At 38.0% G+C, this 27,906-nt stretch overlaps 1 protein-coding gene and 1 long non-coding RNA gene across 7 annotated transcripts in view; one reads left to right on the top strand and one right to left on the bottom strand.

Annotated features, from left to right (window-relative positions):
- Positions 1-27,242, top strand: part of LOC134298881 (uncharacterized) — a 35,208-nt gene extending 7,966 nt beyond the window's left edge. Inside the window, exons 2-5 of the long non-coding RNA XR_010005998.1 lie at positions 15,035-15,109; positions 22,344-22,402; positions 22,499-22,616; positions 26,753-27,242. This is a non-coding gene — a long non-coding RNA (uncharacterized LOC134298881). The remainder of the gene's footprint in view (positions 1-15,034; positions 15,110-22,343; positions 22,403-22,498; positions 22,617-26,752) is intronic.
- The window catches only part of ccdc178 (coiled-coil domain containing 178), a 206,995-nt gene that overhangs the window by 23,072 nt on the left and 156,017 nt on the right, over positions 1-27,906 (bottom strand). The window lies entirely within an intron of this gene.

Below are 27,906 nucleotides of genomic sequence, written 5' to 3'. Positions count from 1 at the left end.
GCAAGCTGGCACTGATGATGCTGTGTGCTACTGGGGCAAAACCAGTGAATAGCTGCCATCCTCACAACATTCCCTTGTGTAATAGATCTGTTGTACTTCAGAGAAATTATGTCGGGGCAGGATTCTCCTCCTATCCCACTCCCTCTTTAATATTTTAAAGTAATATTTCCTTTAAAATAAAGTAAGTCAAAGTCAAAGCCAGTTTTATTTATATCCCGTCATCTCTCCCTATGGGGACTCAGGACGATCACAATATACAAGGCAACCATTTGATGCCATAAAAACCACAAAAATACAAAAACATAAAAATTAAGTACGATTATTTAAAACTAACCATAATAAAAACACTATTGACAACAACAATTAACACATTAAAAGAGGATTAAAAACCAAATCTGTGGATTAATATCAAAACCATTCTATGGCCCTGATTGATGATCATTATGTGAGAGCCACATGTTCAAGTGTCACCATAAGCCTGGGTGCATAGGTGAGCATCTACGCTATAGAAGTGCTCTTCAAAGTCAGCCCCATGTAAGGCGTGTTGCAGTAGTCCAGACGAGACATAACTAGGGCATGTACTACTGTGGCCAAATCTGGCATCTCAAGGTGGGTATATAGCATAGGCCTGCAATTAAAACACTATTGTAGCTGTTTCTAATATATCTTTGGATGTTCTGTTCAAAAAAACACAATAAAAATATCATGCTACAAAAAGGTTCTTTTACAGATTGCACAACAAAATTACAACACAGAAAGGTCAAAGCAAGGTGTAGAACAACTATATAGAATGGAGTAAATCTGAGATCATTTTTGAATTTAAAAAATCCTATTTAAAAAGATATATTTTAAAAATTCAAGTCTCTGTAGTTAAACGATATTGAAAGGGGTGTTGTCCTAAACAAGAGACACAATGTATGTCTCATTCACACACAGAGATATCTACACAGACACAAATAGACACACACATAGATGGGATACTAAGTTGTGGTATAGATGAATTATGAAGAGATTTTCTGTTTTAGAGTGACCTTTGATTAATCTCTGCAATGGAATGAGGAATACAATCGATGATCGCAGTATACGATCCCAGCTTCTCCTATTTAGGGTTAGTCATATTGCAGTTAGGCCTTCTGCAAAGATTATCTTTTGTTAAAGATTTTCCCTCTAGGGACTTTTGTGGTGGGAATCCTCATATATTCTGCCATGAATGTGCAACCTGCATGCGGTATCACCCATTTTCTAGGTGCCCCAGGATACTAAGCACAGTAACTCAGCCTTGGGCGAGTTTTCCTGTGGTGGCACCATGAAGTTTGTTGGCATCTGTGGTTCTATCATCTCATGATTAATTTTCTTATTCAGGGATGATAGCTTATTTGAGGATCTTGAAGTTTTTCTTCTGATGACAGAAGCAACAACTCAAGATCATGCTTCGCCTAGAATCATAGAATAACTGAGTTGGAAGAGATCACATGGGCCATCTAGTCCAACAGATGAGAGATGGCCATCCAGCCTCCATTATAAAGCCTCCAAGGAAGAAGAAGCTTTCACCACACCCTGAGGCAGAGAGTTTCACTGCCAAACAGCTCTTACAGTCAGGAAGTTCTTCTTAATGTTCAGGTGGAATCTCCTTTCCTGTAGTTTGAACCCATTGCTCTGAGTTCTGGTCTCCAGGACAGCAGAAAACAAACCTGCTCCTCTTCTTTATGACACCCTTTCACACATTTATACATGGCTATCATGTCTCCTCTCAGCCTTCTCTTCTGCAGGCTAAACATAACCAGCTCTTTCAGACACTCCTCATAAGGCATAGTCTCCAGAACTTTGATCATTTTAGTTGCCCTCCTCTGGACACCTTCCAGCTTGTCAATATCTCATTTAAACTGTAGTGCCCAGAAGGATACAATATTCCAGGTGAGGTCTAACCAAAGCAGAATAGAAAGGCACCATGACTTTCCTCCATCTAGACACTGTATTGTTGATGCAGCCCAAAATACCATTGCCTTTTTTTAGCTGCTGCATCACATTGTTGGCTCATGTTGGCTCATGTTCAACTTGTTGTCCACAAAGACTCCAAGATGTTTCTCATGTGGACTGCTGTTGAGCCAGGCATCACCCATGCTGTATGGATGTTTATACTCTTGTTATTCAGAGGAATGAAAATCTGGTTTCATTTTTCAAGAGAGGTGGTTTTTCAAGAGAGGTACTAACATAACTTTATGATTATGATTATGGCTTGGGTCTAGGAATGGAATAAGGGGGGTCAGCTGCACCCTCAAACTGGCACTGGGACTATTTGTCCCACTTCTTAGCAGCAGACCTAGAACTGGGTCATGAAGGTCTCTGTGTAATGCCCCAGAATGAGCTGGCTTAGTATAGCAAAAAGTCTTATACTGAATTCAACCACTGATCAATTTTGCTCAGTATTGTTGACACTGATTGGTAACAGCTTTACAAGATTTCATGCAGACATCTTTCCTAGATCTGGAAGTTTTGCATGGAAAACAAGTCCTCTATAACTGAGCTAACATGAGCACTAAAATATGTACAGCACTGGCTTTCAGAACAAATAACAACATGCCAGAATATACATAATATTTATATAAATATGCAGTACAATTAGGATAAAATCATGTAATTGTATTAAAATTATTCAGTATAAATCATGTCATTTTATTCAAATTCCTGTAAGTTCAAACTCTAGGATCCTCAAAGACTAGAGAAACTGGAACAAGTCTAAGAATTATTTATGGGAGCAAAGCACAGCCAATAAATGGTTCTTTATTACTATTACAGACTATTGAAGATCCTATCTAGATCCACAGAATTATGAAGATTTTTTTTTAAAAAAAATGCTCTACTTCCTTTGTAAAGTGCTTTTTGAATTAGTGATTAACAATAAGTATGCTTATCACAACAATTTTTATCTATCCACTAATGAAAAATCAGGGTGAAAGTATCAGGATGTTATCTTTTTTCTACGGATTAGGACTGGATGAAAATAGTATGTACATGAATAATGAAGTTTCAATTGGTGACAAATAGAATTTCATCTATATTCAATCCTCCAAAGAAAATTCACCAGATTCCTTTGTCACGGTCAGCTAATTAGTCTGCACTGGAGAGCAATCATCTATTTAATCTATTCTTATTGTTAGGTACAAGAACATCCCAAATCAAAATGATAAACATCTCACAGTAGAAGAGAAATTATAATTTAATGCACTGTGGTATCTAATTTTAGGGATGTGTACCATTTACAAAATCCAAATGTATTAGAAATGAAGCAGGATGTTGAAAATCAATACGATAATGTAGTAATTACTTGAACAAATATGGTATTCAACATTATCAAAATCATGCCCAAGCACATGAGACATGGATATTACAATTATATTAACAAGTGAGGTTAAATTGGCAGGATGCTATCTGATAGCTTAAGAACAATGATATATAGTTTAACCAAAATTAATCTGACAGATGAACAGCAATACATTTGTTTCCTTTTTAATACTTAAACTATCTTCACTGGAAACCATGAATTTAATATCATTACATACATTATAGAGATCAGATATATGTATTCAACAGCAGGAACTATGATTTTTTAAAAAAACAAACAACTAACTTATTGCTGTATTTTCAAGGTGTTTTTAAATGAAATTCCTTTCCTTATACCTTGCAATCTGAAAAAAATCTGAAAAAGAACTTGTGCTCTCAAGCATTTTGAAGAAGAAATACTCAACCTGAATTTGCTCAGCAGTCATCAGTATACTGTGAAACAGATGTTTATCACTATATACAAAAATTGATGCTTGAAATTTAAGAACTGAAGAAAAACATTATTTAAAGGGCATAATTTTAATTTGGGGGGCAATGTCTTCATTTGGTCTCCCCCCCCCCCCCCCTTCCCAACCAATAAGTATTCCCTTGTTCAGGACTGCTGCTTTCCTGTTGAGTCTAGTAGCTCAACCCTGGTTGGACCCGTAGATTCCAGGTGTAAGTAATAGGTCTTTTGAGCTCACCAGATGCATGAGATGTCCCTCCTATAATTGTAACATACAATTTAACATTTTTATACAAAACATCATGTGTTTAGGTATATTGTGTCTCTGTATTTTTCATATTCTCTTTCTATGGTAGTGCTTCCAATTTGAATAAATATCCTTGGTAAACTGAATTAATTATGAATTAAACTGTTGGCTTATTGGGAAAACATAGATGTTGCATTTGGCTGCTGAGAACATATAGCTTGATTGATTACTGTACTTTTCTGACAGGTTTTCAACTCTTCCTTTTTATATTTTGTTTGACAATGGGCTACTGATCAGAACTGTTCTATTAATGCTTAAAGTCCCTATGGGAAACATGATTCCAGTGGCAACTATTCCCTCAAGAACCTCTGGCAGACACAGAAGGGAGAAGAATTTCTTGATGTATAAAGGGACTGTCACCATTGTCAAAGGAAGCTAGTGCAACAAGTGAACCACAAATATGAGCAAATTGCTTCCTCCTTAACATCAAACCAGCTGTACTTTACTTGGGCAACAGAAATTTCCCATGATAAAATTGCTAAAATGGATCAATATCTACTTCTTAAATTATTTTACACTCCCGGTGTAGTTATCAATGACAGGGTGCTGTGCACTGGGCTTGTCCTGCTTGCTTGCGGATTCGCTATAGAGGCTGGCAAATCATCCTGCTGCCCCTCATCAATCTGATTAGGTCCATAGAATTGGATAACCCCTGAACAGGCATCCATGGATGGAAGCATTTCTTTAATTTATGTATGAGGCTAACATCCAGTGGAGAATTCAGCTGGTGGAAGGTAAGGGGTTTTGTTGGCTCTTCCTTCTTTCATACAGTCTTCCTGTTACCTGTTTCCATATTTAGGAATATGACAACAGTAGTGCAACCTACAAGCAAAGTAACTTGCATTTGCAAGCAGAAGGTGACCAAAAATTTCTCACAAACCTCCCTTGCCCCACACAGGATCTAACAGAGAAATAAAACAGGTTTACCTTAAAAGAGCCATGAGAGTTCTGGCACAATATTATATTGTGAACCAGTTGCAACTCAACTACCCAAAAACTAAAATCACTGCATTTGCCAAAAGACCCAAGCTTCACACCTGGAATAGGTAAAGGTAAAGGTTTCCCTTGACGTTAAGTCCAGTCATGCCCGATTCTGGTGGTTGGTGCTCATCTCCATTTCTATGCCGAAGAGCCGGTGTTGTCCATAGACACCTCCAAGGTCATGTGGCCGGCATGACTGTATGGGGTGTTGTTACCTTCGCGCTGGAGCGGTACCTATTGTTCTACTCACATTTGCATGTTTTCGAACTGCTAGGTTGGCAGGAGCTGGGACTAACAGCAGGTGCTAATTCCGCTCCAGGGATTTGAACCTGGGACCTTTTGGTCCGTAAGTTCAGCAGCTCAGCGCTTCAACACACTGTGCCACCAGGGGCCCCACCTAGAATATAGATGGAAATAAAATCTAGCAGGACCCATGCTTTAAATATCTGGGGATAGTCCTCAATTCCTCCAGCAGCAGAAAAGCCCATGGAGACTATGTGGTTGAGATTGCTCAAAGAAACTAGTCTGCTATAGTAAGTAAGTAACTTTATTTTACTATCCCACCACCATCTCCTGGCAGGGACTCGGGGCAGCTAACATGGGACAGAGGCCCGAAAACAATAAACAAGTACAGCAATTAAAACATATTACAATAAAACACAGTAAAATCAACATTGTGCAAAACAATACATTATATTAACTTTAAAAACACATTAAAATAATAAAATGAGTAAAAATACAATAAAATGAAATGAACCACCAGGTTGATGGAGGGGGATGGTGTGGAGGGGCCATTTGAACTAAAGTGCAGTAGTATAGTTATAAAGTGCTTCGGGTCAAACGACAGAATGGAAACATTTCTTAACCGTTGGATGGAGATGGACTAAAATATCTCAGATCAAGAAGGGGCCACTACATATCCACAGCTCTCAAACTATTTGATGCCAAGCCAACTTCTATATGGTGCCCAGTTAGGCCCCTTTTCTGATTGTGTACCATCCAAATTCATAAGATCGGCCCTCCAGGTACCAAGGTGTGTCTCCAATACCACCCTACGTCTGGAGATTGGCTTCCTGAAAATTGAGGCCAGGGTGTGGGTGGTTATATGGAACTCTTGGCTTAGACTATCCCTCTCTCCCCCTGGCCTTGCACCTCTTACTATGTCGGATGACTTTCAGTCCAGATGGAAAAAAGCAGCAGCAGCCAAAATTTCATCCTTGGGCTTCTCTCCAGGATTGCTAACCAGTATGGGCTACGACCAAGTCAAATCTCTGATTAAGCAACGAATAACTGAAATTGAGCGCCAGTTATATTTAGCCAATGCCCCATCTTTTATTATCGATAGAGTCAGTAGGTTTTGTACCTCCCCTATGAAATATCTAACAACACTAGAGGTTTCCAGCCATCGGGGGGCCTTCACTCTGGCACATTGCCAAGCCCTCCAATCTGCCATATTGAAAGGTCGTTACCAGAAGACCCCATATGCTGAGAGACTGTGCCCCTGTGACTCCATGAAAGAGCAATACCTTTATTAGCCAACCAAAATATACAAAATAGATTTCATTTTGGTTCACTGATAGCAGTCATTGCTCTTTTGTGTATTTTGAATTTTATTGATTGATTGATTGATTGATTGATTGATTGATTGAATTTTATTGGATTTTGCTCCTTGGACAACATAACTACACTTGAATATCCTTCTAAGATAAATGGGTGCAGGCAACTTCCTTACTCCTCCATAGGCAGAGGCATGTGTGAAAGGAATTTCTATCAGCATGTATAACGAATGAAGCCTGCCTATAAATTATAAAGAAATATTTTCTCACAGAGCAGCAAATAATATAACAGTGAAATACAGATCACTTTAAATACTGAACAGTTCAAGTTTCAAATAAATGAATCCAAAAATTTATCTTCTTAAAAATTAATAGTAGAAAATTCATAGCTATTTCTTCCAGTACAGCTTAAGCCTCAAATAATAATAATAATAATAATAAAACTTTATTTATACCCCGCCACCATCTCCCCAACGGGGACTCGGGGCGGCTTACATGGGGCCATGCCCAAAACCATACAATATGACAGAATATAAAACAACATATCATAACACAATTTAACAATACAATAAATAATAACATACATTACAACCCAAAATTCAAAAATAGCAATAAAAACCAAATCAGAGGAAACTTATAATAAAATAGTTTTAAGAACATGTTATAAAAACAATCAAAATTGAATTCATAATTAATGCTGATATCTGATTTTATTCTCATTGTTAAGCCACTTGATTAAGGAGAGTTACTGGACAGTTATGAGAAACATGTAAATATTTCATAATGCTTATATTGGACCAGTCTGACAAAAGGAGAAAGGATGGACTATGAATTTAATAATTTTTCTCTTGAATGTTTAGTTCCATAGTCCTAACAATACAAATGGAAAAGAAGCCAAACTGAATATGCTGGTAAACAATATAGGAGTAATCTGTATGATTTAAGAAATGTTTCTCACTTTTAAATTTAATGACATCAGTATAGTATTTGGAGTTTCCCCTCTCCCTATTTTTAACAAGTGTTCTTATTTATTTATTTACTGTATTTATACCCTGCCTTCTCACCCCCGAAGAGGGACTCAGGGTGGCTTACAAACTATGGCAATAATTCAATGCCAGATTCAGACAATAATAATAACAATAAAACACAATATTATAAAACTGTAAAAAACATATACATATCAATTATAAATAATCTTTCAGATGATTAAAACATATCAAAGATCTAGCACCAGATGAGCTTTGTAAACATTAAACCAATTGCTTTTGCCATTCTTAAACAGATTCTGTCATACTTATGGGTCATATTAATCCCCAAAGACTTGCTTAAATAGCCAGGTCTTAAGATTTTTCTTGAAGCTTAAGAGTGAGGGGGCTGTTCTGATGTCACTGGGGAGGGAGTTCCACAGCTGCAGGGCCACCACAGAGAAGACCCTGTTTCTCGGCCCTGCCAACCATGCGGGACCGAGAGTGGGGCCTCCCCAGAAGATCATAATAATTGTAACAGATCAGAAAGGGAGATACGTTCAGATAGGTAAGCTGGACTGGAACCATTTAGGGATTTATAGGCTAATGCCAACACTTTGAATTGTGCTTGGAAGCAAATTGGCAGCCAGTGGAAATGACATAACAGGGGGGTTGTACATTCCCCATACACTGCTCTGATTAACAACCTGGCTGCTGCCCGTTGGACTACTTGAAGCTTCTAAACAGTCTTCAGAGGCAACTCCACATAGAGTGTGTTGCAGTAGTCTATGCAAGATGTAACCAGAGTGTGGATCACTGTGGCCAAGTCTGACTTCTCAAAGTATGAGCACAACTGGTGCACAAGTTTTAATTGTGTGAAGGCTCCCCTGGCCACCGCCAAAACCTAGGGTTCTAGTCTTAGCGATGTGTCCAGGAGAACTCCCAAGCTGCGAACTTATTTTGAAGTCTTGCCGTGACTTCAAATTTTAAAAAAAATCCAAATTCTGTTTATGACTGCTGCAATCTGATTCCATTTATTGTAATCTTGCTTGGAATCCCAAATCTCCTTCTGTCCCTCTAAAATGAAAGGGTCTTCCTTCTATGTAGGATTGTGCTGTTAGCCACAATAAACTCAATGAGACTGACTTTTGAGTAGATATGCACATGACTGTGCAGCGTATCTATGACACTAAATATGGGCCTTTTAAAAAGGCACATAGACATGGGTGTCTTAAATGAGTTGAACGGGGCTTAGGCATGCTGAATATATACTGCAAATTCAAACATTCAAGCATGAAAGTCCTTTCCTTAACTTGTTTTCAAGCTTCATCCTTTCTTTCGGCAATAAGTAAAGCAAAGCCACCGAATTTGCAACCATTTGCATCTAAGGAAGAGATGTTTTGCTTTGGTGATATAGTTAATGAGTCTAAAAATATTCAGTATAATAATTCTGTCAAAGCCCCCACAGTCTCCTCAATGAGCAAAAGCCTGCAGGATTCCAATGGGGAGCCAAGTAATGAGCTCTCAGCATTCGCTTCCACACCGTCCAGGCGAAATATACTTGGGCCTCTATGGTTCCACATCATTAGCAACATGAAACAAAGACACATGCTTGACTTTAATAAGTGACTAAAGTTGCTGGGTTATTAGGCTGTTACTGCACATAAACTCCATTTCAGTATGACAAACCAGCTCCTTGCAAACAAAGAAGGAGGGAGGCAGGGAGGGGGGATGAAAGGGAGCTTTTGCAAACAGCACTTTTGTATAATTTAATGTGTAAACAATTGAACAAGAGTTGAAAGACGACACAGGAAGTGATGGGTTTCTGACACAGAATCTCCTGGGTGCCCTGAGACTGCAGTGGTCTCGCTACAGGAGAGAATGGCTTTGGCGGCGATCATATCATGGCTGTATATGACTAAGTTTTAGTTGATATGATAGCAAGACAGGAAGTGAACAGCTCAGCCCCACTGGGAAAGGGTTAGACACGATTAGCTTAGGCATGACCAAATAGGCCCGTGCTAGGATGCCAGTTTTCCAGCAAAAATAATTAAAAAGGAGAATCCGCATGATTTCCTCCCTGTATCCTTTTGTTCCTGTAATATATTAGACCACACCGATTTAATTCCTTAAACGTTGATTTGGGAAATATATATTATCACACTGTTGTCCTTTCTTCTACTTGTTGGAACCTTTTTAAAAAGTACAGTAAACTCTCAGTTAACCAGCACTCAATCAACCAGAACTCAAAAACTGGCAAAAAATCAAAGAAATAATACTTTAAATAAAAAATAAAATAATGAAGCAGAAATGTTACATTAAGCTAAGTTTGTCTTTGTTTTTATTTGCTTTACATTAATGAATTTTGTATTAATATCAAGTCAATACAGAGTTTGTGATATGGTATTGATGAGGAAGTATTGGAAAATATAGATTTTCAGACATTGTATGCACATTAGAAGAACTGAACTATAGAAAAATCAGACTCTCTGTGTGTGTGTTAGATTCTAAGGATGCACAAGCTGGCAGGACAGGGAGGAGAAGGGGGGCCTGTTATCTATACATTCCAGTGGGAGATGGTCCCTGGTACATTAATGGAAGGAGAGTGGACTTCTCTCCCCTGACAGGTCAAAAGTAGGCCCCTGGTTGATGTCATAGCTGAACCTTAGTTATCTGTAACTTGCTACAGGCTGGTTAGAGTGCTTAGATAGGAAAATGCTGAGACAAGCATATTTATGCCCATGTATGTAGACCTCTGAAGTGATGTATTGATGACGAGATGTATGTAGAAGCATGTTTCTTTTCTGCCTTTATTTTGAAAATGTATAAAAGGCAAAGTCAACGCTTTTATCCTTGCTTTGGTTTGCTTTTGGAGGAAAGTCCACGCCAGAGTCTTCAGCTGAAAATAAAATCCTTTTCAGCCTCAAGAAAGGGTTGCTCTTGGTGTTCTCTCTCCTATCAGCCACAACAGTATAATATGGAGTACAGTATCAGTTAGGCCTATTTTAAAAGTAACTCGAAAGCAACCAGAAATGAGATTTATCCAACATCGACCAATTGCTATGGGTGCTGGTTAACAGAGTCTACTTTATACGAAGGCCAACATAGAAATATTTGGTCTGCTATGATAATAACAAATGAAAATAATAGGGTTTTTTTATCGTGTTGCAACTATTTAAAATTGAACTAGGCTGATTCAAATTAGATTAGATGTGTTGATTTAAGAACTTTTTACATTTCTAAGGAAGGATTAACTTTGCTGACAATATGAGACTCCTGAATTTATCCATAGAAAGAAGTCAGTATTCTTAAGTAAACAAGGACACTAGATTCTACAGAGCAGCTTATGGGTTAGATCCCAACACAGCCATCTGTGAACATAAGTGTTTCCTTTGAACACAGAAGGTATTTGAGCCAACAGAGACACTACACATAGAAAGAGGGCAGACCAAATTGTTTTCACATTTTGCTCCCCAGCTCCTGCAGTCCCATACATACTGTTTTGACTGAAACCTTCACAGGGTCCAAGGGGCTTCAGGAATAGTGAACCTGCAAAAATAATTCCTCTTTCCAACAGTAGAGACATAACCTGAGCAGAACTCCCTATAGTGAATGCTTTTGTTTAGGTTTGTATCCAAATCTGTGTGAATAGAATTTGGTTGGCTGTAACCAAAATATTACACACATATTTAATGCCATCTTCAAGTTTGTAAATGATAGATGCTACTTGTGTTTTATATGAGGCTATGACTATGCTGATTCTACATGTCTACTTGCTCCTAATAACAAATACAAGAACACAACCTTTTAGATCAGTGATTCCTAAACTTTGGTGTTTTGAACTTCAACTACCAGAAATCCCAGTCAGCTTATCAGCTGTTAGGAACTGTGGGAGCTGAAGTCCAAAACACCTGGAGACCAAAAGTTTGGGAATCATTGTTTTAGATGTTCATAAACTGTGACTAATTAAGCCTGAATTAAATAACCAGTGTGTTCCTCTGCAGTACAGACAGTCCCTGGATTATGCATATGATAGGGTCTGTAGGTTTATTCTTAAGTTGAATTTACATGTAAGTCAGAACAGATAGATTTTAAGTGTAACTCCTGCCAAATTTTATTTTTATTTTTAGATAGCAAACAGTTAATATCATTGTAACATATGATTGGCTGTCTATATTTCTGTTCAAAAGATTACACCTCACTTTCTGTCCCTATGATAAATGGATTTTGAAAATGCTGTCACCGCCCCCAGTTCCTTCAAAGTAAAGCCAGTCACTTCAAGGATACTATCCATCCATCTTGCCCTTGGTCGGCCTCTCTTCCTTTTTCCTTCCATTTTCCCCAGCATCATGATCTTTTCCAAGCTTTCCTGTCTTCTCATGATGTGGCCAAAGTACTTCATCTTGGCCTCCAATATCCTTGGCTCACCCTCCAGTGAGCAGCCAGGCATTATTTCCTGGAGTATGGACCAGCTGGATCTCCTTGCGGTCCAAGGCACTCTCAGAATTTTCCTCCAACGCTACAGTTCAAAAGCATCTATCTTCCTTCGCTCAGCCTTCCTTATGGTCCAGCTCTCACATCCGCAGGTTACTATGGAGAATACTATTGCTTTGACTATGTGGACCTTCATTGCCAGTGTGATGCCTGTGCTCTTCACTATTTTATCGAGGTTGGCCATTGCTCTCCTCCTAAGAAGTAAGCATCTTCTGTTTTCCTGGCTGCAGTCTGCATCTGCAGTGATCTTTGAGCCTAGAAATATAAAGTCTATCACTGCCTCCATGTTTTCTCCCTCTATTTTCCAGTTATCAATCAGTCTGGTTGACATAATCTTGGTTTTCTTGATGTTTAACTGCAACCAAGCTTTTGAACTTTCTTCTTTCACCTTGGTGATAAGGCTACTCAGCTCCTCCTGACTTTCAACCATCAGTGGTATCAACTGCATATCTAAGGTTGTTAATGTTTCTTCCAGCTATTTTTACTCTAGCCTTGGATTTGTTAAGCCCTGCACGTCGCATGATGTGTTCTGCATACAAGTTGAATAGGTAGGGTGAAAGTATACAGCTCTGCCATACTCCTTTCCCAATCTTGAACCAGTCTGTTGTTCCATGGTCTGTTCTTACTATTGCTACTTAGTCATTATACAGATTTCTCAGGAGACAGACAAGGTGATTTGGTATCCCCAAGAACTTGCCACACAGTCAAAGGCTTTAGAATAGTCAATAAAACAGAAATAGATGTTTTTCTGAAACTCCCTAGCTTCCTCCATTATCTAGCAAATATTGGCATTTCAATATGAGATATCTCTCATTTCTCTGCCTTTTCTCAATCCAGTTTGTATATCTGGCAACTCTCGCTCCATGTATTGCTGGAGTCTACCTTGCAGTATCTTGAGCATTACCTTACTGGCATGTGAAATAAGTGCCACTGTACAGAAGTTTGCGCATTTTTTTTAGCATTTCCCTAAATAGAAGTGGCATGTAAGTCAAATGTTTATAATTTAGGGACTGCCTATAATGAAGTTTTTTCCCCCAAGTGACTATCAAGAACTGCTGATCATTGTCCACAGTGGTAAATTATAAAACAAAGGTCTCTAACGAAAGTTAAGTAATATCTGCTTTCAAAGGAGTCAAAGGAAATAAATCACCGGGACAAGATGGTATACCATTAGAACTGTTTCAAGCTACAAAAACAGAACACACTTACATTATTTAAATAAAACTTCTCCACAAAGAAAGAAAATAAAACAATATCCACAGAGTGGAAATGCTCAATATATATTCCAGTCGTCAAGGTATGGAGCATAAAGGAGTGTATCAACTATTAGACCACTGAACTAATTTTCAAAGCAACAGCTTTACTCTGTAGTGGAAAGTGTAAAATGTCTACACTGGATTCAGAAAAGAAGGAGGCACTAGAAATCATTATGCAATTATATGTTGGTTAATGCAGTAAACCAAATAATTTCAGGAGAAAATCGCACAGTACTTTATAAATTACAACAAAGCTTTTGTGCAGATGAGAAACTATGAACCTCTCTAAAACAAATGGGAAAGTCAATATATTTTATTGTCTTGATACATAACCTATACTCTGGACCAGAGACCAGAATAAGGAGAAACAATGTTTTTTAATTGGCAAGAGGATAAGACAAGGATGCATTTTGCCTCTGCATCAGTTAAATTTATATACAGGACAGATGGAATGTGCAAATAGTCTTAGAGGAAGAAGTAGTGAAAACTGGGGGAAGGAACATCAACAACTTGGTATCATCAACACAGACAATACCATATTACTAGCTGCCTTTAAAAATTCATCCTGTATCCTGGAGGCTGGCAATTTCATGAGGACTTGACAAGTCTGCACCTTGTCGAGTCACACTGCCATATTTTGATTTCTTGGCCATTTCTTGGTTGTGACTGCAAATTTGTCAAAAATGGTAGTATGGAAATGATTTTTGCAGCAATGTTGGAAGTTGGGAAGGATGTTGCCTGTAGATGTTGACGTAACCCACCTTTGATATAATTACCTCTATGTAAAAAGTTGTGTGTTTCCAAAATCATTAGGGATATTGTAGAAATTCAGGCCAATTGACAGATTGCAAAACTTGACTAAAAATGCTAGCTTCAGTTCTGATTACACTTCTGTTAATTCTCCATTTATGAGGGCTGGCTTTATGTGCATGCTGGTATATTGCCTTGAAGAAGCATATCTATTTGCTTATCTCTTACCAATTTTAGGATGGGTGGGCACAAATAACAAAAATATTTCCTATTTTAAAAACTACTACAATGCATCATAGTTATGTGTAGAAAAGCAAAACGCCACAATACATAATGGAAAAGACAATCATTTTTTTAAAAACTGTGGAAAATCAAAGTGGACTTGAATTTATGCAAAGCTTACTCTTCAAACAAATGTCTTCTAGGGAAGACTTACAAAATGTTTCAACAGTAATAGCTGAGATGGACTCTGTTGTAATAATTTCGATACACTTGACTAATGCAGTTATTTTCAATGAGGTTGGCACAATGCCCATAGCTGTGAGCAAACAAATACAGCAAGACAACCAGTTTAGTATCTTCCATTAATGCAACATGATTTTGCTCTGTCCAGGGGTATTTCTTGGCTACTGTGGGTTTTTTTTCGTTTTTTTCTTTGTTTGACTGCATTGATAAATTACTAAAATATCTGAATGCTTTTTTGTTAGATTTACCAGTGTATTTTATACAAAATGCTGGTGAGGCACAAACGTTTTAATCAAATTAGTATGCAACATAAGGCAGCTGTGTATTCAAATGGGTTTTAAAGCAATTTGGTTGTTTTCTTTATAATAACAGGAAAGAACATTTTGATTTTGAAGGTGACAGAGGCAATATTACCAGAATTAAACAATCTGAATTAGCTTTTTCATGAAATGTAATATGTTTTATGCTTTTAGATGGGACGCTCCAGTGCTTTCAGATGAGCCTTTCACTGTCACAGTCAATGGCCAGGAACAGAATAAGCTCTGGAGGTAGGATTATCCTCAAATTTAATTTTTTTTAAAGGAGGCTAATGGCAAATGTTTCTAGCAAACTTTAGGTGCATCTGTGCTATAACTAGAGAACCAAGACAGGCTATTAAAAAGAAAGAAAAAGGAGGAGGGGGTGGAAAAGAAAGTTCGATATTTTGCTTAGTTTCAAATGGATATGGAAACAGGATGTAATCTCTTTATGCTTATCAACAGACAAATAAATAGCCTGCTTAGCTTTCATATTTCTAGATACACAAGAGATATGAACAAATGTGTTTGTAAAAAAAGGGGGGAGAATACATCAGGAATAGATATAAGACATACCCCAAGGTTTATTGCTGTAGCAGGAGTGCAGTTTAAAAAGCTACCATCATCAAGATCAAGTCGTGGTTTCCTATTGTATTGTCATACTCATAGAATCATAGTAAACACTTAAATATGAGTTTGCCTTTCATTGGATGGATTTTTAAAAAATCCTGTTCTATGATAAATGCCAAATTCACACAAGAGCTGTATCCCAGTTACAGTGCAGGGTATCCCTGCCCCTTGTACTGCCACACACACCAACTTTAATCCAACTTGAAAGCAGTTTAGAAAGTCACGTGTGGATCACCATTATGTGTGTGTGTGTGTGTGTGTGTAGCCATGTTTTTGTTAGAATCACAGAATCACAGAGTTGGAGGAGAACACAATGGCTATCCAGTCCAGTCCCCTGCCATGCAGGTAAAACACATCCAAAGCATTTCCAGCAAAGGCCACCCAGCCTCTGCTTAAAAATCTCCAGAAAAGAAGACTGCACCACACTTCAAGGCAGCATATTCCATTGCTGAACGGCTCTTACCACCAGGATGTTCTTCCTAATGTTTAGATGGAATCTCTTTTCTTGCAATTTGAATCCATTGCTCAGTGTCCTGGCAGATAATCTGGGATCAGATCCTGGGATACAGGGCAGTGTAGAGCTAGCCTGGGCTATTTTATCCTAATGGTCAGTATGACACTTTCCTTACTTATCTCCTAAACAAATATATGATCTGCATTGCTGCTTTGCTTGTCAACTGGTACACAGTCTTTTCTGTTCCAAGGAGCTCAAACCATTTTTTCAGGAGAATTTTAAAGGACATTTACATTATTAAAATATACCTCCCATTCTCTTCCTTGTATGATATAATAATAATCCATTTTGTCAAGCCATCTGTGATCACAAAGATCAAAGCTGGAACAGAGTTCATGATGTTATCTAACCATGGCTAGCTACAGCAACATGATTCTTACTAAAATCCATTGAACTACTAAACCATTTCAGCAGTATTTACATGAGTTATAATCAGAGTGGACAACTTTAACACAACTTTGGTATATCTGGGGGTAATATTTCTGCCATGGGATCATCTGATGGTTGCAATGACTGAAAGCAATGCTAAAAGGGCAGGGGGCAGAAAAAGATCCTCATTCTGGATTCTTTTTTTAAAGGGTATGTTTCTGATGTTAAACATTGCAGGGCGAGGAGCTCTGCAATGTATGTGAAAGGGATTTGAAAAAAAATCTATCTATCTTTGATTGAAAAAAATTAGTCTAGATCAGTGCTTTTAAAACTGTGGGTCCTGACTCCAAATGGGGTCCCCTTAGCTCAATGTTGGGGTCACAGAAATTTAGCAACAGTAAAAAGTTTCTGACCTCCACATTTTTACACAAATTTGTTGGCAATAACACCCACTGTCTATAGTGGACTCTGCAGAAAATGCTTCACCTATAATTCATAGAAAGGAAAATGATTGTCAGTAACATCAAAAACATATGAAGGACTGTATAGCAGGGATTCTTAAGTGTTTTCTGCTTGTGACTCCTTTCTGCCTGATACATTTGTATTATAGGTATATAAAATAGGCATGAAATCAAACATTTACTAATAATAAATCAGCATTTGCAAGGCTTGCTAAACAAACTGAGTTTCCTTTTTGTGAAGTATGGTTGAAGCATTTTCTGCAAAGTCCATGGGAAACATAGCATGTTATTAATAGATTTGTGTAAATGTCTAGATGGTATTCAGAAACCTTTTACTGTTGCCAATTTTTTGCAACCCTAAGATTGAGTGGGACCCACAGTTTAAGAAACTATGGTCTAGAGTACATGGTATGAATGTGTGTGTGTGCTGGGACCCACAATAAGCGTTTTTTGGGCTGTACTTTGTCCACTGCAATTTCCTTCAATAGAAGTGGCTCAGGCACTGATAAAATGCAAGTAATAGCTCTAATAATTGGGAGTGCTCAATCATATGTGTCATAGCCTTGTAAAAAGCTTCTCTTACCTCCCTGCATTTGGAAAGTTACATGTTAAAATGTAATTCATTATATAATTAATTGTCCCCCCCCCCCCAACCAATTTCCTGACTTGCTCAGTGCTTGTTGTTGTTGTTTTCAGTGAGGGGAAAAATCCCAAAAAAGAAAAGAGGAAAAATACATTAAGACTTGAGGGACTCTCTGTAAAAGTCTGTTAAATATTTGCTTACTCTCAAAAGTATTTTAAAAAAACAAATAAACATATTCTTTTTGATGTGATTTTAATGACATCACTAGTTGTTGCTTTATTTTGCAAAAGTATTGTCTTTATGCCTTCATTATTTATTATTTTCAATTTCTGTACCCCTACTTTCTTACATGTACTTGAGAGTAAGCTTCATTGTACTGGGGGAGAATTGTTTTAAGTAGTACTTTATGTTGTTGTGTGCCTTCAAGGGATTCGTACTTATGGAGAAGCTATCATGGAGTTTTGTTACAGTTCCATTTGTGTTTTTCTGAGTTTGAAAGTGTGTGATTTGCCCAAGGAAATTCAAGTGGTTTCCATGGTTAAATAGGGATTAAAATGCTGGTCTCCACAGTCATAGTCCATCACTCAAGCGACTATACCATGCTGGCTCTCAGACATTTATAGAATTGCATTATCTTTCAATTACCAAAATAGAAATGTTATAACTCATTTAATAAAGTTACTATCTTTCCCATAAGGAAATCAAAGGTGATCGGTAGATGAGTAATGAAGAGTAGGTGAAACAACCAATTTGTGATATTTCCAAAATGAAAGATTACATGGATGTTTCCTAATCTTGGACAGCTCCTAATAAATTATTCTCATTGTGAATCACAAGTAATGCCTGTTCATTTCAAATTGCTTGTATGCTTGTCTAGGGAAAAGTTGCAGTCTGATGCCCTTATCATAAAAGATTACATAAAAATAACATCCATGTAATCTTGGGGGATATGTGAACAGAGCATCTCCGTCTCTCTACTACTCCCCTTTCTTTTTCCTATTTGCTGGAAATATCCTTCCCAAACTGAATAGATCGGCTGGAAATATCCTTCCCAAATTGAATAGATCGGAAGGAAGGTGGAACAATCATTACAAAGTGGCATTCTTTAACCCTCCATTAAGAGAACTGAAAAATAAAAACATATTAAAGAACTGTCCCTCAAGTTTTATTCTGTCAATATTGACAGAGATCTCCACAATTTCAGACAGGTGATTTTTCTTGTCCAAGAGAGAAAAGAATTGGACTGAAGACTTTCTGAATGCATAGGCATTAGCTCTATCACTGAGCTACAGCCCTTCCCCATATTTCTAACAGCTGCTTCTAACACAACCTATTTACTTCAACACACACACACACATTCCCTATCTTTTTTGAAACTACATATCTGGAATCATATTGGGAAACCATACTATCATCATGTAGTCTTTAGACCATGGCATCATCACCATCTATGAAACTCTGCCTGTCAATCAGGTATGAATTGTGTGTAAGGCTTCCTACAGTTGTAAGAGCCTTATGACTATCCGTTTCAGAGCAACTTCTCCAGTCAAGTGTATATTTTAATCAGAGTCTGACTAGAATAGCATATTTTTATATATTCCAGCAGTTTTAAAATATCAGCTCTCAATCTCATCTGAGAACTGTCCATATGGTTCTACACTCCCGAGATATATGTGTGCTGACAGAAAGCACATTCCAAAATTTCTAACAAGCACTGGTCTGTGAGATCACGAAAAGATGCTATGATTTAACCTATGCTTCTGTTCCTTCTGACAGATCAAAACATAGTTCTCTCAAAGCACAGCAAATATGACAAAGCCCTGTTAGAAATTTTATTTTCCATTTTCCTACTTCTTTGTGTAAGTCAGGGCTAGCAAAATAAAACAAGTAGCCTGATTGGAGTTGTCTTTTTCTTACATCTGTCCAGCATACATATGTTAGAGCCCTGAGTAGATCATTCTAAATTTATCTGAAGACTTTCAATTACAAATCCTTATCTTTTCAATCCTAAAGTTGATCAAATGCAGGTAACATAGTCAAATAGTCAAATAATTTGCAAGATTGAATCATATAGTGTGATGTGGCTATGGAGCCAGTGTGGTGTAGTGCACTCCGGCAGACCAAGGTTTGAATCCCTGCTTGGCCATGGAAACCCACTGGGTGACTTTGGCAACTCAAACTTTCTCAACCGCAGAGAAAGGAAAAGGAAGTACCCTTCTGAACAAATCTTGTCAAGAAAACAGTATGATGGGGTGACTTTAAAAATGACTTGCAGGCACACAACAATCCCACTTTTTCATCTAAAAATGATTTTCATTGCTGAAGAAACAATAGAAAAACAAGGGTGGACTACAAGGAGAACAACACCATGAGAAACCTTTGGATCATTCAAAGATACAATTATATCAAGTATAAAGTGAAGCATACTGGAACCAAAAAGCCAATCTTTGCATATCATGATTTGTATAAGTAGGAGGTGACTGACCAGGAAAGGAAGGTTGTATTGCATAAGTAGTGGGAAACAATGAAGAAATGTGAAACTACTGTGAAAAAGCTGGGTAGAACTGTGCAATAGTCCCAAGAAGGGTTCCATGTCATAAGAGCAAAAGCCAATATTGTAACACCTTTATACCATTTAAATTAAATGGTGAATAAGGAGTTCTTTTTCAATCACCCTGTATAGCTCTATGACACTGCCATTCTGGCAGTGCTATATACCACTGCAGTTACAACAAAATGGCTACCATAGAACTGAAGAAGTTGCCAGAAAATATCTATTAAAGTGATCCAAAGTCCCCTATGGGGATGTGTTGCAATGTTTGGAAGTGGTTAGCTTTGGAAGAGAGGAGAGCGAAGAAAAACATTAAAGAGATGTATAAAATCACAGCAGTGTGAAAATTGCGACTCCTCATAATATTAGATTCTGAGGTCATTCAATTAAATTAAATAGTGAGAGTTTAGGCTTGTAAGTTCTTCCTGACACTGTAGATAAACAAACTGTGAGATTTGGTAATGTAAGGTATAGTTGTAGCTAGTAGAATTAGGACATTATCCCAGAGCCTCCCCCCAGTTTTAAAACAGTTATAATCCATTCAGGCAATGGAAAATGACAGAGCCCGTCCCAAGGTGTAGGGGGATTTCATGTCTGCACCTGTCACAATCCATAATATAAATGTTTAAACCAGTCTCGAAGGGAGTGGGAAGAAGATGATCTGAGATTGTCCCAGAAGCCTAGGGTCTGTGATATTCCATTTCTAAAGCACCAAAAAACACGTGGGAAGGAAGTGGTTAGAATCGCCCACATTGAATTGGATAAATGGGTTATCTTGCGGGTGGTCTGCTATAATATTTTTTTTAAAAAAATGCTATTAGAATTCAATCCCTCACAATGTTGAAGTAACATATTGGGCGGGGGGGGGGGAGGTCAGGGAATCCATTCGCTGATGGGAAAAGGATGAAAACATATAGTAATCCAGCTAATTCAGACAACATGTGATAAGTTATGAATAACGGAACATAGTTATTTGCAATTCTTCAAGACTAAACACCCCCCCACACACACACACACAACACATGGAGTAAGGTCCTTAGTCATATTAATGGAAGCGAATCCTATCAGTGGCTACTAGTCTTGTATATTTGTATTGAATCACTATCCATTTCTATTTGTTTCATTCGTAAGGCCCCATTTTAGTTTTCAAGTTCCTCTCTCAAATGACCTTTTTTGTCCTGGTCTGAAAAAAATGAATATTTTCATCTTATTGGCAGCAATGGGCAGGCTTCCCACATTCCCTTCCTCTCAGTTTTAGGGCTAGAGGGGTGAAAATAGCCAGCTCCACTGCCATTTCTCACTGCCATTTCCCCCTTCAATCAGGAAACATACCTTGCGCCACTGCTGAGGTCTCTTCATCGGAGCTAGAGGTGGACTCACGTTGTGATCCTTAGTGTTGGGCTGGAATGCACCATGTTTACTGGTGACTTGCTGGGGCTTGCACTCCATCGCGTTTGCCAGCGATCTTGCTTCACAACTGTGCAGGCCCATAAAAGCATTGGCAGGCGCAGGTGCCTTCTGTGTTTGCATGTCACACATGCACTCTCTTTCCAAAGAGAATGCATATGTAGCATGCAGGCCCAAAGCGCCCGCACCTCTCAGGGCCTACAGCCAAGGGCCGAGTAAAAGGTGCTTGGCTGCAGGCCCTTGGAAAGAGAGTGTGTGTGTGTGGCATGCAGGCTCAAAGCATCTGCACCTACCAGGGCCTGCCCTGCAGTTGAGTACTGAGTAAGAAGCATTCTCCTTGGAAAAAGAGTGCATGTGTGATATGCAGGCAGCCCTGCAGCCGAGCACTGAGTAAGAGGCACTCGGCTCTCAGCTGCAGGCCCTGGCAGGCGTTGGTACTTTGGGCCTGCATGGCACACACACTCTTTCCATGCCTACCAGGGCCTGCAGCCGAGTGCTGAGTGCCTCTTACTTTCCTTTTGTTTCACTATTATTTTTGTAATGGAGGGAGGTGTACCATTTAGTGTCATCCAAATGAAACAAATGATATGAAAACACAGATTAAAGGGCTGAACCGGTTACCAGGCCCATGACTTGTGGTAACTAGTCAAGTTAGATGACTGTATGTTGGGATTTTTTTTAAAAATGCTGTTAATTGCTCTGGTATGAATGTTGACACAGCATGTTATAAATATGCTAGGGAGTCATATACTGTATTCATTAACCTAGCTGATTTCAGTAAGCCAGTAATCTCTTTGATTGTGCTGTATGCATTTTTCTCCAAGCCACGCTACAACAATACACAAACATGGAGTAGAGAGGCATACATAGTTCAGAGTTATGCTGCATTAGATTAATGCTTTTTATTTTCTTTCTCCAGTGTGCCATGAAGTCCAACCATATTTGACTACACATGTTCCTTTCTTCCCTAGAAGCTCTGGGACAACAAGCTGATGGCTCAAGGACTAACAACTGGTGGCTCTGGTCCATGGTCCGTGATTATGAGTAGCATTGCTTTAAGTGATCATAGAAGAGTAGATAGAGTGGGCTGAATGGACAGATCCAGAGCATAAGTTTCTATCAACAGGTGCTGTCACAGAGTGGATGGAAGGAGAGCAGAATCTATCCTGATGATTGGACAATATGAGCTTACTCATTCATGACAGCTAATCTTTCACATGAGACTTGGGCAAGACCTTGAACAGGTACAGAACTAATTTGGCAGCCAATGGATGGATAGATGGATGAATGGATAGATCTATATAACAACAACAACAACAACAATTTTATTTCTATTCTGCCCTATTTCCCCAAGGACTCAGGGCAGATTCCAATAAACAATGGCATACATTTAATGCCTTCATAAAACAGATAGATATAGGCATAAAGTCCCAACAAGATCCCACATATGAAAACAGTGTTAAAACCGTAACGTCAAATTAAACTTAATATCAGTGAATTGAACATAACATTGATAAATTAAACCAATATAGTCAGACAGGATCAAACAAGAATTATATAGTGACATAAAATCTAAATAAATGTTCACAGTAATTTACAAAAGCCAACTGAAGTTCAATACTGTTGTGTGCGTTGGATTATATAGCCTATGGTGGCAAATTGGGCTGACATAGACTAACAGAGCCCAGATACAGCATAGTTCTCAATCAGGATCCGGAAGTAGTTTCTCATAAATTTATCTATCTATAAAATTATTTATACTTCAAAAAATCTCAGTGCTGATTATACATAGCATTAAAATGAGTTAAATATTTTAATTTAAATAAGTGAAAAACATATTAAATACTATAATGAATTAAAATAGTTTTGAAAGATTTTAAAGTTCTAAAAACTACGTACAATGGTATTTGGGATGACCTGAGCTCAAAGCCTCGGTGAATATTGGTATATGACTGTGGAAATAAACAAGTATACAATGTCATCACCTGATACCTTTTCCCAACCCCAACCACTTTTCAGCCAGCTTTTAAAAAATTATGCCTGGAGGAATCTTGAACAACAAATGCTTTGCCTTCCTACATCAGAATTTCAATTTAAGACATCTATGGCTTCCAACTATTTAAAACTGAGAGCCGTACTATCTCCCCTTGTATAAACTATGCTGCTAGTGTGTAAAATACGGGACTTTGAACAACTCCCTCTAAACAGATACTTCATTTTCTGTGAATTTAAGCAATATGTTGTACTTTAAAAAATTAATTCAGTGACTTCTGTCAACCAGCAAGGAACTTGTACTTATTGGAAGAAAACGGTGGATGTTTCAAGCAATTCCTAATATTTTTAGATGACTTCGTATTTCTTTTGGCTGACCTGTCATGTAAATAGTACATTTATTAAAAAGAAAAAGACAGAGGAAAAAATAAGGAAGCACTGAATAAGGATTGTTCAGTGCAAAGAAGGCAAAACGGGGTTATATGCTTAAGCTGAAGAGGTTCTTTCAATGTACAAGACTTCTGGTATCACGCATGCCAGTGCAGTCTTTTGATTCTAATATGAAACTATACTAAGGATCATTGCACTAATGCATGAGGATTTGTGATAATGTTGCAGAAATTTTACTATCAAAACTGAACTGCAGTGTAATGACTTTTGTTATCATGGTTTCTAATAACTATTCAGCATGAATTGACCCTACATATGCTTCATTTTAACAGTGTGTCCAACACTCTGAAAAAGCTGAAGTAGAGGCAGCAAACAAATCATTTCAGGATTCATATAATGTGGGTGCTATAATGAGAATGGATATAATCATTTCTATTAAGATTAGATTTTAGTCTTTCCTCCAATATTATTTTGTTCCCAGTCTCATTATTTTTCCTGCCTTTCCCTTTGTACAACTTCTGATTTACCTCCTTTGAGTTACATCTTCTAAGTGACATCCTTTTGTCTGTGTTTCCTCTCTCTTATGACCTCATCACATTTACCTTTGGAAGCATCCTATGATGCTTCTACTCCAGCTGGAGGACAGATGGGCCCGCTGCCCATCACAATGTAAAGGAACTTCCTGTGGAGGCCTCTCTTCCACTGGAGAGAAAGTGTTATGCAACACTTCCCTCTCAACATGGGATGCTTCCCAATGAAGCTAGCATGGGACCTCACCAGGAGGGCAACACTTCCCCCATGTGATGGTGAAAGCGTCACCGAGAGGGAACGGTGTGTGGGGTGACGGATTTGTCCCAGCTACCCCTCATTTTGGTGGCAAAGCCAGGTGAAGTAGGACATTTCACCTGGCTAATATGATAAGGTCCTCTGTGACCTTTGTTATGACATTCATTGATTTATTTATCATTATGTTTGCCTCCATATGAAAATGTGAAACAAACATTCAGCCCCACTCTCATTCCCCAATACTTCTAGTTCATCCAGTGCTCTGTCATGCACTAGTTATGGAAACAAGGCCAGTAATGATCTGCCAAAAGACACACTAAAAGAAACCAGAGGACCAGAATTCTTTCATCCTCAGTGATTCAGCCATAGTCAACAACATGGAAGGAAAAGTGACAAAGAGAATGCTTATTCTACTACTTCAAAATCTAAAGACAGTCTCAAGAAAGTCCTGTGTAATCAAATGATTATACTATTTATGCAAAATGCACTTATCTGAAATACAAACAAGTTTTATATTGTAGTTAAATACATGTAGTGGGATCTCATAAAAGTGGGGTGTATATGTGTGATAGATTAAGGACCTCATCACATTGATGAGGTCCCCTGTGCTGATTTGCCAGCCTCTGTGATGAATTGGTGGGGCAGCAGGGCAATCGTGGCATCCTGCCCACCTGGCAGCGACACTTCTCAATTGCATGTGGGGAAGCGTTGACATGCATCTTGTCCCCACAGTAGCCTTGTTGTTCCATATGAATAATGGAGAGGCTCCCATGATGGTGGCACAGCATCCTACCATGCTGCCAATTGAGCAATGGAGCCCCACCAAAAGGGAGGCCATGTTGTGTGATGGGCAGCATGGGGCATCGCTCATCTGGGATGGCAGCATCATGTTATGAGGTCGTTAGTTACTAACTGGTACTCTGGGCAGCAAAAACAAAGCAAATCTAAAAATAGGAGGAAATTAACAACTTCTTGGGGGGGGGGGAGGTACTTTTTCTTCTTTTCTTTTTCCCCTGTTACAAGTAAGTTTTTATTTTGTTTTCAAAAAAGAGGAAAATTAACTCAAATAAACAATTAGAAAAGGGAAAAAAGAAGAGAAACACGAGAAACATCCCAGGCTATAGTATGTGAGTTACGGAGCCTTGTTTGTTAAATAGTTTTACATAAGTCTATTGTATCATCAAAGACATAGAGGGGGAGGGAGTATCGTTGTACATATTCTTTAGGATATGATGGAAGTGAAGGAAGAGAAAAAAAGTTATTTTGATATCAAACAGTATGTGAGTCCCTCCACCAATGTAAATTTTGAATGTCCATTTTTGTACAAACCCAGAGAATGAAAGTGATCCCCTTTAATGCCTAGAAAAGGGCCATTGCAGATTGATTTGGAAGGAGTGAGACCCCAAAAACACCAAGGAGAGTATATGCAGCCTTGAGAGCAAACTTTACCCACCCTTGGCCTAAAACTAATAAATCAGAGTTCAAACATTGAGTCTTACAATAAAAATTTGCAAGCTCATTTTGATCATGGCTGTTTTTTCTGCCCAAAGGAAGATAACTGTGTATTTGAGGAAATGTGAACATGAGAGTGATTTTCTCCCTGAACATTCATGTCACTGTGATGTATATCTGTAGTACAGAAACTAAAAAAATCATTATAGCCATACTCCCACAAAATTGATTTTCTGTTGCAGATGTAAGTCACTTATTAGCAAAAATCCGAAGAAAAATGCACCTTTTATCAGGAACAGTATATAACCAACTTCTTTTCTTGTTCTATTGTAATTAGTACAAAATTTCTTTGTGTGTGGATTTTGTATTTATAGATTTATTAGATTGTATAAATCTTTTCAGCCAATCACTTTAAATCGTTACATGGCTATGTTTTTTTTTTTGGGGGGGGGGGGGTTGTTGTTAGTGTGGTTTATGAATTCGATGGTAAATACAACAGTTACAATGAGAATTGTAAAACAATTCACTTAAATTTTTAGAAGTATAGTTCTTACTATTTTATCTAACCTATATATTGAGAAGGTAATACAAAATGATAGACCATAGAAGTATATGTGTGTATGTGTTCTTTGAATTGCTCTATGGGTCTGCACACAGAAAGGATAATTTTAGCAAAAGTTCTGTTTAGATGGCTTTTATATCTCTAGTTTGCAACATCTTTAGTTTCTTTCCTAATCAATTTTTATTGATTTTTTTGCAGTTATGCAGTGGCGATATCCACATACCATCTGATCTTATTAAAGGTTTTGACAACCCTTTGGCATCTTGGGCTCATTATGAACAGCTATTCTAACAAATCAAACAAAATCTTTATATGGTGTTTGATCTAGAAAGCTATTTCAGAAACATGTAAGGTTGCACATACATACGGTGAGGATTCTACTACTATCACTACCTCCTCACACTGCATCACAGGCTACTTTTGAAATAACCTCTGTGTGAGAGGATGCTATTAGGAAAAGTTAGAGGCTCCAATTGCATCCAAAGAGTTCATTGTGTGGCCTTCTGGATCACTGCCATAATGGCCATGAAGTCAAGCATATAATGCAGCCTTCCAGAAAAATGAGTTCTATATAGGTTATTGCTTGTTGTAATTTCACCTATTAATAGGGGAATATAGCTATGTGCAAGATGATATTAAATTCGTGCTTTGATTTTTAGAATTCCTCTTATCATTTTGATAAATTGTATTATGTGTGGTCAAGAAAGTTTTATTATTGCTCGCTTTCCTTATTTATTTATTTTTTATTTATTGCATTTATATATTGCTTTTCTCACCCTCATTTCTCAAAGTGGTTTACAGCATAATAAATGGCAAAAATTCAATGTCAGACATATATAAAAGTAATATATAACATATCTAAAACATGATATATAACTATGAATTAAAACCATTAAACAACACATTAAACATATTAGGCATATTGGACATTGCATCAATTCCATGGTTGTCATGTAGCTGTTTCAGTAGTGCTATCACTCGCCAAATGCTTGCTTGCATAGCCAGGTTTTGAGTTGTTTTCTGAACATCAGGAGGAAGGGGGCTGATCTAATCTCACTTGTGGAGCGAGTTCCACAATCTAGGAGCCACCACCAAGAAGGCCCTGTCTCTCATCCCCACCAATCGCACAAGCGACGGTGGTGGGGCCAAGAGCAGGACCTAATCTACTTGAGTCTGAGTTATATGAACTATTCAAGGTAACACTCCCCATCTATCTCTGTTTTACACATTTTATCAGGTTGAAGGTTGAACTACATGTTTGACAAGAAATCTGAACTTCTGAGACAAGGCTACCATTTTCTGGTTCTCAAACAGAAGCGGAGAGTTGGGATTTGCAGTGAATGAATAGTAAA

Source organism: Anolis carolinensis, chromosome 4 (genome assembly GCF_035594765.1).
Source record: "Anolis carolinensis isolate JA03-04 chromosome 4, rAnoCar3.1.pri, whole genome shotgun sequence".
Lineage (NCBI taxonomy): Eukaryota > Metazoa > Chordata > Lepidosauria > Squamata > Dactyloidae > Anolis > Anolis carolinensis.
The sequence above is the reverse complement of the archived record's forward strand: the minus strand, read 5'-3'. Positions and strand labels throughout refer to the sequence as shown.